This window comes from Vulpes vulpes, chromosome 6 (genome assembly GCF_048418805.1).
Source record: "Vulpes vulpes isolate BD-2025 chromosome 6, VulVul3, whole genome shotgun sequence".
Lineage (NCBI taxonomy): Eukaryota > Metazoa > Chordata > Mammalia > Carnivora > Canidae > Vulpes > Vulpes vulpes.
Genome location: NC_132785.1, coordinates 65,747,294 through 65,761,669, shown reverse-complemented (window position 1 = coordinate 65,761,669; position 14,376 = coordinate 65,747,294). Strand labels below are relative to the sequence as shown.

Here is a 14,376-nt window from a genome sequence, read left to right as displayed (position 1 = left end):
GCAGGGCAGCCTGCCCCACTCCCCGCTTCCAGATGCCCTTCCAGTTCTTGTACGGTTTATTGAGAATAGGAGTACTGTGGGGATGAGATCCCAGGACCCCTAATTTATGAATTAAAGACGAGAGAAAAGGCAAGGAATCTGGGAACTCTCAACTGCTTTTTGGTGTCCTGCCAGCACCGACTGTCTGCATGGCGCCCTCTGGTGTTCGGACGGGGTCTCTTACGGTCTCCGCAAGGCAGTCAGGAGCAGTATTTTTTCCCCCACAAGAGGGAGCAATACAGGGAAGATAAAATTATTAATAGAAGAAATAATTTTACTTTAAAATTATAGTTTTACTAAGTTTCAAGAGAAATGCACATTCTTAAAACTTGGGTTATGTAATTTATTGACTAGAAGATCATTTAGAATATGGGAAGCGAGTTTTAGTTACTAAAATCGTACTGAGCACACTTGATACAGCAACCAAGAGAACACATCTAGTCATTTATCCCTTGTGCACACACACCAGCCTTTTGAAGAGCCTCACGTGTGTCCATGTGTTTTATCTCATTTCAGCCCCGAATAACTGGAGATGGCCATTTCAAGCCCTGACGTTTCCTCAATGCTCCAACTGGCCCGCCCAAACTCTCCATATATGTCCAATAGACATAATACATACAACTTTGTTCAAAACAGAACTTTTCTCTTTTTAAAAAATTTTATTTATTTATTTATTTATTTATTTATTTATTTATTTATTTATGAGAGATACAGAGAGAGAGGCAGAGACACAGGCAGAGGGAGAAGCAGGCTCCCTGCGGGGAGCCCCATGTGGGACTCAATCCCAGAACCCCAGGACCCCAGGATCACTACCTGATCAAAGGCAGAGTTCAACCACTGAGCCACCCAGGTGCCCCAAAATAGAACTTGTCATTTATTTTTTCCTTCCCTTGCCTGTGCCTCCCTCCACTCTTCCCCTTTGGCACCACCATCTCTTAGTTACTCAGGTCCAAAGCCTGGGAATCACTCTTGACCCCTCTCTTCCCCACATTTTATTTCCAATTCATTGGTAATTCCTGTTAGATCCATCCTCACAATAATGCTTGTAGGCTAGAACTATCCCTGCTAGTATATGAACATTTGAATAGTAATGGAAGGCCATGTACTTTAAAAGGATCTCCCCACAGATACTTATTAATTATAGTAGTATTACTTATCAATTAAAATAGTTAGGTAACTATTTTACTTTGGCATGTATGTCAAAAGATCAAATGTGACATTACCTGTAATGGGACTGATTGACAGCAAGTGCCTCCTGATGTGACACAGGAATACGGCTCAGCATCGCTTCTATGATCTCCCTGCCCAAAGTCCGTAACATGGATCCAATCATGAGGAATCATCAGATTTGGGGGCTATTTTACAAAATAACCGGCCTATACTCTTAAAAATCTCAAGGTCATGAAATATAAAGAAAGATTCAGAAGTTGTTCTGGATTAAAGGAAATTAGAGACACCTGGTGGCTCAGTTGGTTAAGCATCTGGCTTTGGTCTCAACTCAGGTCTTAATCTTGGGATCATGAGTTGAAGCCCCGCATGGGCTCCATGTTGGGTGTGGAGCCTACATTAATTAATTAAAGAGTGACAGGACAAAATGCTACATATGATCTTGGATTTTCTTTGGTTATAAAGAATAGTATTGGAACGATTGGAGAAATATAAGTAAGTTCTATAGATAATATAACAGCATCATAGTCATATTAACTTCTGATTTTAATACTAGTACCGTATTCTTAAAAGAGAATGGGAAAACACACTAAAGCATTTAGGCGTAAAAAACAGTATATCTGCAAGTTACACTTAAATGAGAGAGGAAGAGAGAAGCAAATGTAGTAACATGTCTACATTTGGAATCTTGGTGAAGGCTATTCAGTAATTCTTTGTATTATTCTTGCAACTTTTCTGACATCTTGAAATGATGTCAAAATAAAATATTTCTTTTTTGGCTCCTTCCCTTTCCTCGGCCCACAAATGCAGTCAATCACCAGGTGCTTTTGATGGTATTTCCTAAATATAACCTAATCGCTTGTGTTCATCTCCATTGCCACTATCATAATATTAAGCACTCCTCCTGCCTGCACTAACAACTAGTGAAAATAGCAAATATCTTCATGGTATAATCTTACCTTTCCAGCATCACTTTAAATCAACATTTTATTTATGTTGCTAGTCCTAACCTAGCAATAGTTAGGAAAAGGGAGTAAATGTTATAAGTATTGGAAAAGTAGATGCAATAGTCGGTTTTCACAGATGACGTAATTGTCTCTGTCAATATAGATGACTCAAGTGGAACTACAAAATATTATAACTAATTAGACTCTATCAAATCAATTTTATTGATTCCTATACGACCAATCAGAATATGCATTTTTTAAAGTGATACACAACAGCAATAAAAGTATAGGGTTCCTAGGAGCAAATCTAACGTGTAAAACATGCACATAAAATGTGCGTCCTTTTATGTGCACATAAAAATAATAAAAGTTTGGGCGGCCCGGTAGCTCAGTGGTTTAGCGCCACCTACAGCCCAGGGTGTGATCCTGGAGACCCGGAATCGAGTCCCACATCAGGTTCCCTGCATGGGGCCTGCTTCTCTCTCTGCCTGGGTGTGTGTGTGTGTGTGTGTGTGTGTGTGTGTGTGTGTGATGAATGAATGAATGAATTAATTAATTAATTAATTAATTAATAATAAAAGTTTACGAGGAACATAAAAGAAGACTGAATAAATTCAAAAAATATACAACATTGATGGATGGGGTAGCACATCTACAAGTTACCTTTATGAAATCTATTCACCACCTTCTTGATTTGGTAACAAAACCCAAAGCTCGGGAAGAGGATGGAACTGTGTTTTGCTAAGTTTTCTTGCAGAAAGGCATCATTTTTGACAAAGTTCTGGCCAACAGGAGGGAAACAGATGTCTGGGATACTTTCTGTTTGTTTGTTGTTTGTTTGGCTTTCCTCTCTTCATTTTCCTTTTTCCTGATGGACATCAGATGTGATGCCTGGAGTAGCTACAGCTGTCTTGTAACAAGGAAGCAATAAGCATATGGCTGAAAACTCGACACATACAGATAGAGGAAGTCAAAAACACTTAAGGAGAAGCACTGGCAGTCTCTGTGGCAGCCCTGGACGGCTCACTACCAGACGACTCGGCATAAGGGAGACATAAACCATCACTGCCTGCACTGCTCTAACTCAGGATTCTCTGCCTTGAATACAAAAATATTGCTAAACGTTGCAGCTTGGAACCCAGTGCCTTAAAGATGGCAATTCTCCCCCAATTAACTTATAAATTAATGAACTGCAGACAGTTGTGGCAATCTTTTTTAAATTATTTTAAAATTTTATTTAAATTTAATTTTTTTTAAATTTTATTTAAATTTAATTAATGAACATATAATGCTATTGGTTTTAGAGGTAGAGTTAAGTGATTCATCGGTCTTATATAGTACCCAGTATGGCAAGCACCAAGGTGGAGGGATGCACAAGAAAGTAAGAGCATGATCTCTATCTGCTAAATCCTTATGGCCCACCATTCATCACCCCAGCTTCTACCTAGGGACTATGTATTTATTTTCAAGTTTTATCTTTTAAAATTCAAATTCAATATTTAACATATATTGTGTTATTGGTTTCTGAGGTAGAGTTCAGTGATTCATCAATGTTATATAGTACCCAGTGCTCTTTACCGCCTGCGCCCTCCTTAATGTCCTTAATCACTGAGTTACCCCATCCTCCCACTCCACTCCACTCCAGCGACCCTCAGGCTGTTTCCTATGATTAAGAGTCTCTTATGGTTTGTCTCCCTCTCTGATGTCCTCTTATTCTATTTTTCCCTCTATTTTCCTATGATCTTCTGTTTTGTTTCTTCAATTCCACTTAGGAGTGAGATCTATGACATTGTCTTTCTCTGATTGACTTATTTTGCTTTTTAATACCCTGTAGTTCCATGCATGCCATCACAAAAGCATATTTTTTGATGGACGACTAGTATTCCATTGTATATATATACCACATCTTCTTTATCCATTCATCTATTGATGGACATCTGGGATCTTTCCATGGTTTGGCTATTGTGGACATTGCTGCTATAGATATTGGAGTGCAGGTGCTCCTTGGGGTCATTACATTTGTATCTTTGGGGTAAATACCCCGTAGTGCAATTGCTGGGTCGTAGGGTAGCTCTATGTTAAGCTTTTCAAGGAAGCTCCACACTGTTTTCCAGAGTGGCTGCACCCCCTGAGGTTGCATTTCTCTCAAGAGTGTATGAGAGTTCCCCTTTCTCCGCATCTTCGCCAATATCTGTGGTTTCCTGACTTGTTAATTTTAGCTATTCTGACTGGTGTGAGGTGGTATCTCATTGTGGTTTTGATTTGTATTTCCCTGATGCCGAGTGATGTGGAGCATTTTTTCATGTGTCTGTTGGCCATTTGTACGTCGTCTTTGGACATATCTGAAATATCTGTTAACGTCTTCTGCTCATCTCTTGATTGGATTATTTATTCTTCGGGGGGGGGGTGAGTTTGATAAGTTCTTTATAGATTTTGGATCCTAGCTCTTTGTGTGACATGTCATATGCAAATATCTTCTCCCATTATGTTAGGTGTCTTTTGGTTTTGTCGACTGTTTCCTTTGGTGTGCAAAATCTTTTTATCTCCATGAAGTCCCAGTAGCTCATTTTCCCCTTTGTTTCCCTTGCCTTTGGATACCTATCTAGCACGAAGCTGATGTGACCAATGTCACAGAGATTGCTGCCTGTGTTCTCCTCTAGGATTTGGATGGATTCCCATCTCATATTTGGGTCTTTCATCCATTGTGAGTCTAACTTTGCGTCATGAAGAAATGATCCAGTTTCATTCTTCTGATGTGTATGTCCAATTTTCCCAATAGCATTTGTGGAAGAGACTGTCTTTTCCATTGGATATTCTTTCTTGGTTTTGTTGAATAGAGTTGCGGGTCCATTTCAGGTTCTCTATTCTGTTCCATTAATCTACGTGTCTGTTTTTGTGCCAGTACCACACTGTCTTGATGACCACAGCTTTGTAATAGTATCTGAAGTCCAGAATTGTGATGTCACTAGCTTTGGTTTTCTTTTTCAGAGTTCCTTTGGCTATTTGGTGTCTTTTCTGGTTCTATACAATATTAAGATTATTTGTTCCAGCTCTGTGAAATAAGTTGCTGGCATTTTGATAGGGATTGCATTGAATGTATGGATTGTTCTAAGTAGCATAGACATTGTAACAATATTTGTTCTTCCACTCTATGAGCATGGAACATTTTTCCATTTCTTGTGTCTTCCTCAATTTCTCTCATGAGTGTTCTATAGTTTCCTGAGTACAGATCCTCTGCCCCTTGGTAAGGTTTATTCCTAGGAATCTTATAGTTTGGGGTGTACCTGTCAATGGGATTGACTCCTTAATTTCTCTTTCTTCTGTCTCATTGTTAGTGTATAGAAATACAATTGACTTCTGTGCATTGAGTTTATATCCTGCCATTTTGCTGAGTTCCTGGGTGAGTTCTAGCAATTTTAAGGTGGAGTCTTTTGGGTTTTCTGCATAGAGTATCATGTCATCTGCAAAGAGTGAGAGTTTGACTTCTTTGCCAATTCAAATGCCTTTTATTTCTTTTTGTTGTCTAACCGCTGAGGCTAGGACTTCCATCTAGTACCATGTTGAACAGCATGGCGATAGTGGATGGACATCTTTACCTTGTTGCTGACCTTGGGGGCAAAGCTCTCAGTTTTTCCCCATTGAGAATGATATTCACCGTGGGCCTTTCATATACAGCTTTTAAGATATCGAGGTATGTTCCCTCTATCACTACACTCTGAAGAGTTTTAACGAAGAAAGGCTCTTACTTTGTCAAATGCTTTTTCTGCATCTATTGAGAGGATCATATGGTTCTTGTCCTTTCCTTCATTAATGTAGTATGTCATATTGATTTGTAGATGTTGAACCACCCTGGCAGTCCAGGAATAAATCCCACTTGGCTGGGGTGAATAATCCTTTTAATGTACTGTTGGATCCTATTGGCTGGTATCTTGGTGAGAAATTTTGCACCTATGTTCATCAGGGATATTGGTCTGCAATTCCTCTCTTTGGTGAGGTGTTGTCTGGTTTGGGAATCAAGGTAAAGCTTGCCTCATAGAAGTGTTTGGAAATTTACCTTCCATTTCTGTTTTTTGAAAAAATGTCAGAAGAATAGGTATTAATTCTTCTTTAAATGTTTGGTAGGATTCCCCTGGGAAACCATCCAGCCCGGGACTCTAGTTGGTTGGGAGGTTTTGATTAGAGCTTCCATCTCCTTGCTGATTATGGGTCTGGTCAGATTTTCTATTTCTTCCTGTTCCAATTTTGGTAGTTTACCCGTCTCTCTAGGAATACATCCATTTCTTCCAGATTGCCTAATTTGTTGGCATATGGGTGCTCATAAGTTGTTCTTATAATTGTGTGTATTTCTTCAGTGTTAGTTGTGATCTCTCCTCTTTCATTCATGATTTTATTTATTTGGGTCCTTTCTCTTTTCTTTTTGATGAGTCTGGCCAGGGGTTTATCTATCTTATTAATTCTTTCAAAGAATCAGCTCTTAGTCTCATTGATCTGCTCTTCTCTTCTTTTGGTTTCTGTTTCACTGATTTTTGCTCTAAATTTTATTATTTCTCTTCTCTTGCTGGGTTTAGGCTTTCTTTCCTGTTCTTCCTCCAGCTTCTTCAGGTATAAGGTTAGCTTGTGTATTTGAGACCTTTCTTGCTTTTTGAAAAAGGCTTATATTGCTATATACTTCCCTCTTAGGACCGCCTTTGCTGCATCCCAAAGCACAGTCATGCTTTCATTTTCATTTGTCTCCATGAATTTTCTTTAGTTCTTCTTTAATTTCCTGATTGGCCCAATCATTCTTTAGTAGGATGCTGTTTAGCCTCCATGTATTTGAGCTCTTTCCAAACCTCTTCTTGTGATTGAGTTCTAGTTTCAAAGCATTGTGATCTGAAAATATGCAGGGAATGATCCCAATCTTTTGGTACCAGTTGCAGCCTGATTCGTGACCCAGGATGTGATCTATTCTGGAGAATGTTCTGTGTGCATTTGAGACAAATGTGTATTCTGTTGCTTTAGGACGGAAAGTTCTTAATAGATCTGTGAAGCCCATTTGGTCCAGTGTGTCATTCAAAGCCCATGTTTTCTTGCTAATCTTCTGCGTTGATTATCTGTCCATTGCAGTGAGTGGAGTGTTAAAGTCTCCTATTATTATTCTATTATTATCAATGTTTCTTTAACTTTGTTATTAATTGGCTTATATAACTGGCTGTTCCCATGTTAGGTGCATAAATATTTGCAGTGGTTAGATCTTCTTGTAGGCTTGACCTTTCGTGTATGATATAGTGTTCTTCATCTCTTAATACAGTCTTTGGTTTAAAATCTACATTTGTGGCAATCTTAATCTGGCTGCTAAACACAGCTGCTCTTTGAGGAGCTGTGTGAGATGTCAAACAGGAAGCCACCATATCCGGTTCTGGACTCTCTTGGGCTTTTTCTGGGACCAACCCAGATGCTTAGAGGCTGTTTGCTTTCCTCACTGCACCTGTCCCCTCTTCTTCCATCAGAAGTTACTCCATAAGCTCCCTTTACATTTTTTTATACTACAGGGACATCCCTTCTCAGCAGTGCCCTCAGCCTAAAGTTCCCCTCCCCTCACCCACATTCACACTCTGATCTAAAGCAGGACATCTAGTGAGTGGGCTTCACTAAAGCTGATTCAAAAGCAGGGTCAGTGGAATGCCTGGGTGGCTCAGCAGTTGGGCGTCTGCCTTTGGCTCAAAGCGAGATCCCAGGGTCCTGGGATTGAGTCCCACATCAGGCTCCCTGCATGGAGCCTACTTCTCCCTCTGCCTGTATCTCTGCCTTTCTCTCTATGAGTCTCTCATGAATAAATAAATAAAATCTTTTAAAAAAAAAATCATGGGCAAGGGACGCCTGGGTGGCTCAGAGGTTAAGCATCTGCCTTCTGCTCAGGGCATGATCTTGGTCTGGGGATCAAGTCCAGCATCAGGGTTCCTGCTAGGAGCCTGCTTCTCCTTCTGTCTATGTCTGTGCCTCTCTCTGTGTGTCTCTCGTGAATAAACAAATACAATCTTAAAAAAAAAAAAAAGCAGGGGCAAGAATCCACCCTCAATGTGCCTAGCGTGGGGAGCAGTGGGAATAGGGGTGGAAGGGAAAATTAGCTTCCCTCACCTCAAAATGAGATAAAAGGCTGAGTTTTCTTAGACATATCCTTCAAATTCTGGTCACTTATGGGGGGCCTCTGCTAAGTGATTTGGCAGGTGCCCTCTCCCCCACCCATTCTGTGGTCACACACACCATGCAGTGATTAGCAATCCTTTCCAAGCATAGCCTCTGTTCCACAGCCTCATAGCTGGGCCTTGCCCATGTAGATCTGGTCCACGAGTTACCTGTATTGTGTTGCCTTCTGACATAGAACTTTCAGGTTCCAAGTACCTTGCTCATGTCCTCACCCTTCCCCTCCTGCCACACAATTCCCTGGAAACACCTAAAAGGAAGTATGCCACAAATGCTCACAAACAAGTCCTTTGCTAATCCATGGCTTCCAACTGTCCTCTTCCTTGGCATTGACTTCCTCTTCTCTGAAGAGCCTGACACAGACTGCAAAACTACACCGGACACCACAGCACTGTCTGTAATGTCACCTCTGAGCCATCACCACTTTTAACATACCATGAATGCATGCAGGCCATTGAGACCAAAGGATGTTGTGTTTTCTTTGAAGTTCTAAAAACACCCAACCTGACCATGTCATAACGCCTCAGAAGAGTCAACACCTCACTCTTCTAGTCTTAGGATTTGACATTCCAGCAGTACAGCAATTCTGCTTGTGCCTCAATGTCTCTCTGAGAGTTTTTGGAAAAAGAATACTTTCATTTTGTGCTCTTGACATCTCTCTTCCACAAACTGAGCTAGGGCAGGTACCCTGTGCTGTCTCCCTGTCCTCTTCTCTCACCCTGCTTTACCCTCTTCTCCTTTGACCCAAGACTGATGCTCCACTTTGAAGTATTCAATAAAAAGGATGGCTTTTGTCCCTTTTCTGGTTTCTAGAGAAGTAGAACACCTTGTTGGCTGGGCCCAGGTATATATCCTTGTTTGGCTTCTAGCCTCTAGTAAGATGGAAGTTGAATCTCACTCCCTCACACACTCAGCTACTCCCACTTTTATTTCCCCTCTGAGACCCTACCTCCTCTCAACTGTCTGTTTCAGGCCCCAATATGGCTTCTTGAGATGCTCTCCTTAGCCTCCATGCTTTCAGTCTTCCATTTGACAATTAAAGGAGCATTTATCAAGCACCATCACTTTTACAAACCACCCAGTTTGAGTACAGTCAAGAAACATTCAGTTATACATGAAGGCAAAATTGTAGAATAGGGATATTTATAGCAGGCATGTAAGTAAGACAGTGAAAAAAATACAAGTAACTTAACTGCTCTAAGTAAATTATCGGTTGAATAAATAATAGAATATGTACATAATGGAAAATTAAGCAAGACTTACAATTATTGGTATAGAAAGGTGATTCTCAAACTGTCAAAGAACAGCCTGCATCAGAATTAGCCAGGGGCATGTTAAAAATACAGATTTCTGGGTACAGGTTCAGATTATGGAATCAGAATCTCTGGGAGTAGGACTTGGAATAATTATTTTAACAGGCTACTCCAATGATACTTAATGCACAGAATATCTTAAAACTTACATCCATGGAAGTCGAGTTAACTATGAAGGAAAATGGTCATGATTTATTGTTAGATGAAAATTATAGGTAATAGAAAAGATTTACAATATAATTCCATTTTTAACACGAATAGTGTAGACAGATAAAACTGGAAAATTATTTGCCAAAATATTAACAGGACTGAGTGGTAGTATAGATCATTTTTATTTTACTCTTTTACATGTTTACTTGTTGTGTGCAATTTCTACATTTCCAAAATAAGCATATATTTCATGAGTACTTAGCAAATGATAAAAGTTGTTTTGTTTTCACCAAATAATATAAGAGTTAAACTGTGTTAAGACTTTTTTTTTAACTTTTACTTTCACCTTGGATTTAATAAAGCAGATTTGAGGCAGCTTGCAAAATTTTGTACCACATGACAAAATTTTTAAATGAAGAATTAGAAATAAAGGGGAAACACGGGTATTAATATAAAATGAAGCCAAGATTAAGGTCAGTTTCCAAGAATACATCGCCATAAACTAGTATTGTTTCTAAAGTTGAGCTGTACATTTGGCTCTTCCTGATGTCTCATGGGCACTGAGCTGACCAGAGCAGCCAGAAAGAGGGAGGAGGAAAGGATCACAGCAAAGTTTTAACTTGGATGACTGTGTGGATTCCAGTAGCCTTTAACCAAGACAAGATTCATGAGACCCCTGATTAGTTTTCTTTATAACTCTCCACTGGAAAAAAGTACAAGAAAACAGGTACGGAAGAGAAAGCTCCCCCTAATACAATTACTGGGCACCCAGCCAAGTGGCTGACCCACACACCAGGCTTGCAGCCTGACATTCAAATTTCAGTCTCAAGAAAAAGTCAAGAATGTTATAAAAAATGAACAGAGGGGAATAACCATGTCTCCAAAGAGGATATACAAATGGCAAACAAGCACTTGAAAAGATGTTATGCATCATTAGTCATTAGTGAAACTCAAAACAGCAGTGAGATACTACACACCCACTAGAATGGCTACAATTTTTTAAAAGCTGGTAAGGGAAGTGTTAGCAAGGATATAGAGAAATTAGAGTTTTGTGTGTTGTTATGGGAATGCAAAGGATAATATGTAAATGTCAAATGGTGTGGCCCCTGCAGAAAACAGTTTTGCAGTTGCTCAACAAGTCATACAGAACTACCCTATGGCCCAGAAATTCTACTGCTAAGTATACAGCAAAAAATTGAAAACAAGAATTCAAATACTTGCCCATGAATGTTCATGGCAGCACTGCCCACAACAGCCAAAAAGTGGAAACAGCCAAATGTCCATCAAATGACGAATAGATAAACAAAATATGGTCCATCCATATAATGGAACATTATTCAGCCACGAAAAGGCACTGATACTACAACTTGTGTGAATCTTGAAAATGTTCTCCTGAAATAAAAAAGCCAGATAAAAGACATCACAGATTGCAGGATTCCATTTACATTCAACGTATAGAATAGGCTAATCCACAGAGATGAAACAGAGACTAGTGCTTTCCAGGGCCTGGGGGGAAAGGGAAATGGCAAGTGACTGCTTAATGGGTGTATTTCTTTTTGCGGTGATGGAAATGTCTTGAAACTAGATGGAAATGGTGGTCACACAACACTGTGAATGTACTAAGTGCTATTAGATAGTATGCTTTAAAATAATTCGTGGTTACTGTTAAATGAATTTTGCCCCAGCTAAAAAAAAAAAACAAAAAAAAAAAACAACGGAATTTCAGGGTCATTTAGGAGTAGGAGTAGTTTGTGAAAGTTAAATCTGAGAATACTGGGGTTTTCAAAAAGATTCTGGAGAGGAAGTGGAGATAATTAGTCCAGTTTTGGACCTCCAAGTTTAATGTGCCCACAGGGCATCCAGAGGAAAGTTCTAAAGATTGGTTAGAATTAGCAGTCTCAAGCTGGGGAGAGAACTCTGAGCTGGAGCTCTAGATTTGAGGGTCATCAGGCTGGAGGTAGAAGTTTAGTCTATACATGTGGGTTCTCCTCAGGACCCCTCACATGAAAGGAATGAAATATAGGTCCCTGTGGAAGAAATTCCATCATTACCCCTGGATGATTCTTCTTTGAAAGGTTTCCTCACCAGTGTGGGCTTGGTATTCATTCATTGTTTTTAATGAAGGTAGAGAGTCGTATACAAACTTTCACCATGCAAAAAAGCCTTGGCTCTGATGGGGATGGATTTCTCTGGCATGCCAAATTAATTTAAAAAAGAAAAAAAAAGATGTGACCTCTGTTTGACACATTACCAGAACAAGCAACCACAGACCCCTCCTTCTCAGCTTCCTTCTATCTATACCCAGTGAAGTGTGAGAGTCCTCCCTTGCCCTTCCCAGCACTTGGTCTCAGGTGTTTGTGGTGGGCTTATTGAAGAGCCCACTGATATGTCACAAGAACAGATGTGGTACCATGGCTGACAAAGTGAGGTCATATTTCTCCCAAATCTTTTCTGATGTTTGAACTGAAACAAATTTCAGGGCACAAATAACTTTTTAAATGGCATTAAAAAAAACATAGTGGGGAGAATGGGAGGATGGATGAAATAGGTTATGGGGATGAAGGAGGGCACTTGTCACGATGAGCACCGGGTGATGTATGGAACTGTTGAATCACTATGTTGTACACCAGAAACTAATATTACCCTGTGTGTTAACTAACTGTAACCAAAATAAAAACTTAAATAAATTTTAAAAAAACAATAAAGAGATACCTGGGTGGCTCAGTGTTAAGCATCTGCCTTCGGCTCAGGGTGTGATTCTGGGGTTCCAGGATCAAGGCCCACATCGGGCTCCCTGCATGGAGTCTGCTTCTCCCTCTACCTCTCTCTTTCTGTGTCTCTCTTGAACAAATAAATAAAATCTTTTTTTAAAAATAGAACCAATAAAAAATGCAAAAAGCACAAAAAGAGAAAGGAAATATAATAAACTTGGTAACCATTTAATCTAGATAAGAGGTGTTTGGAGACTGTACCATTTTCTCCATGATTGTTTGTTGAAAATATAACAATTTCAAGCAGAATCTTTAACATTGCAGTGATTTAAATTTCACACAAATTTGTTAAGCATAAGATTTGTTCCAGGCACTAAGCTAGGAAGTTTCATATGTGACTAGTGCCTGCATGATGGACCATTTTGGTGACATATCCTAGTCCAATTAAATGCCCTAAGCATTAGATTATAATAAATAATGTTATGCAGTAGGAAGGTGGTGATGATCCCTTGGGTCAATAAACGGTGAAAATGAAATTTGACTTGGATAAGAAAATTTGAAATAGAAGGCATTCCCTACCCCAAAGTGATAAACTTAATTTCCCTGCATCTCCCAAAATAATATTTTGGGAGGTTCAATGATATAGCTTCATTTTCTCATAGAGAGGAGTTGATTCCCCCCACCTAGAGAAGGACTGGTCTGCTCAGGTCTGTGGCTGCCACAGCCCACAGTAAAGGAGCTTTCTCACACCACTTCAAAGGCAATGTCAGGAAGTCCATCTGCATCATGCTATCAGCAAGACCTGCCTCAGAACCAGCAACCAACAGATGAGGCTACCATGGGAACACATGGCAGAGAGCAGACAAGCAGAACAGCCTGCTCTGGGAAGTTCTGCCTTTTAAACCAGACACATGCTCTAGACTGAGAAGAAAATCCAAGAAAGGAGCAGAAAGAAGGCTCCTGCCTTTCCCTCATCTAGTCTTGGGTGGAAGAACATATAGATAATTGGACACAGATAATGAAATCATTAACATAGGAAAAATCCTATGTTAGATCGAAATCTTTGATGCCGTATCATCATGGGGTATCATTGTCACTCATGTTTCCCCTATAAGAAAAATGAAACCAAGAAAGCTAAATGTCAAGATTTAATATTAAAACCTTGTTAAACCTCCAACTCTAATTTCTGCTTAGAATTTCAATTTCGATCTTAATTTAATTTCAATCTTAGTATTATGGAAGGAAAGCTTTAATGAGTTTCTCTTTTATTGAAACATAAGTGACATGTATTAGTTTCCTTCGTGTAACATAATTATTTACCATATGCATATACTGTGAAACGATCACTCAATAAGTCTAGTCAACATCCATCATCACCTCAGGTAGTTACAAATTTTTTTCTTGTGATGAAAACTTGTAAGATCTACTCTCTTAGCAACTTTCAGATACATAATACAGTACTATCAACTACAGCCACCATGCTATATATCACAACCTCAGAACCAACTTATAACTGGAAGTTTCTATTTATTTATCATCTTCACCCATTTCACTTCCAACCTGCAACCCCGCCTCTGGCCAACATCAATCTGTTCTCAATAGCTATGAGTTCAGGGTTTTTGTGGGGTTTGGTTGGGGGTGAGATTCCATCCATAAGTGAAATCATATGGTATTTGTCTTTCTTGGACTTAGTGCATTCAGAATAATGCCCTTAAAGTCCATCCATGTTGTCACAAATGGAAAGATTTCCTTCTTTCTTAATGTCTGAATATATATATATATGTGTAAAAATACATATATATATGTGTGTGTATATATATATATATATACACAATGGAATGTATTTATGCCACATTGTCTTTATCC

The 14,376-nt window shown here is 39.3% G+C and overlaps 1 long non-coding RNA gene across 1 annotated transcript in view; it reads right to left on the bottom strand.

Annotated features, from left to right (window-relative positions):
* Nucleotides 1-9,451: 9,451 nt before the first annotated feature.
* Nucleotides 9,452-14,376, bottom strand: part of LOC140599344 (uncharacterized) — a 30,641-nt gene continuing 25,716 nt past the window's right edge. The window contains exons 2-3 of the long non-coding RNA XR_012002116.1: nucleotides 12,512-12,640; nucleotides 9,452-11,191 (exon numbers count right to left, since the gene is read on the bottom strand). This is a non-coding gene — a long non-coding RNA (uncharacterized lncRNA). The remainder of the gene's footprint in view (nucleotides 11,192-12,511; nucleotides 12,641-14,376) is intronic.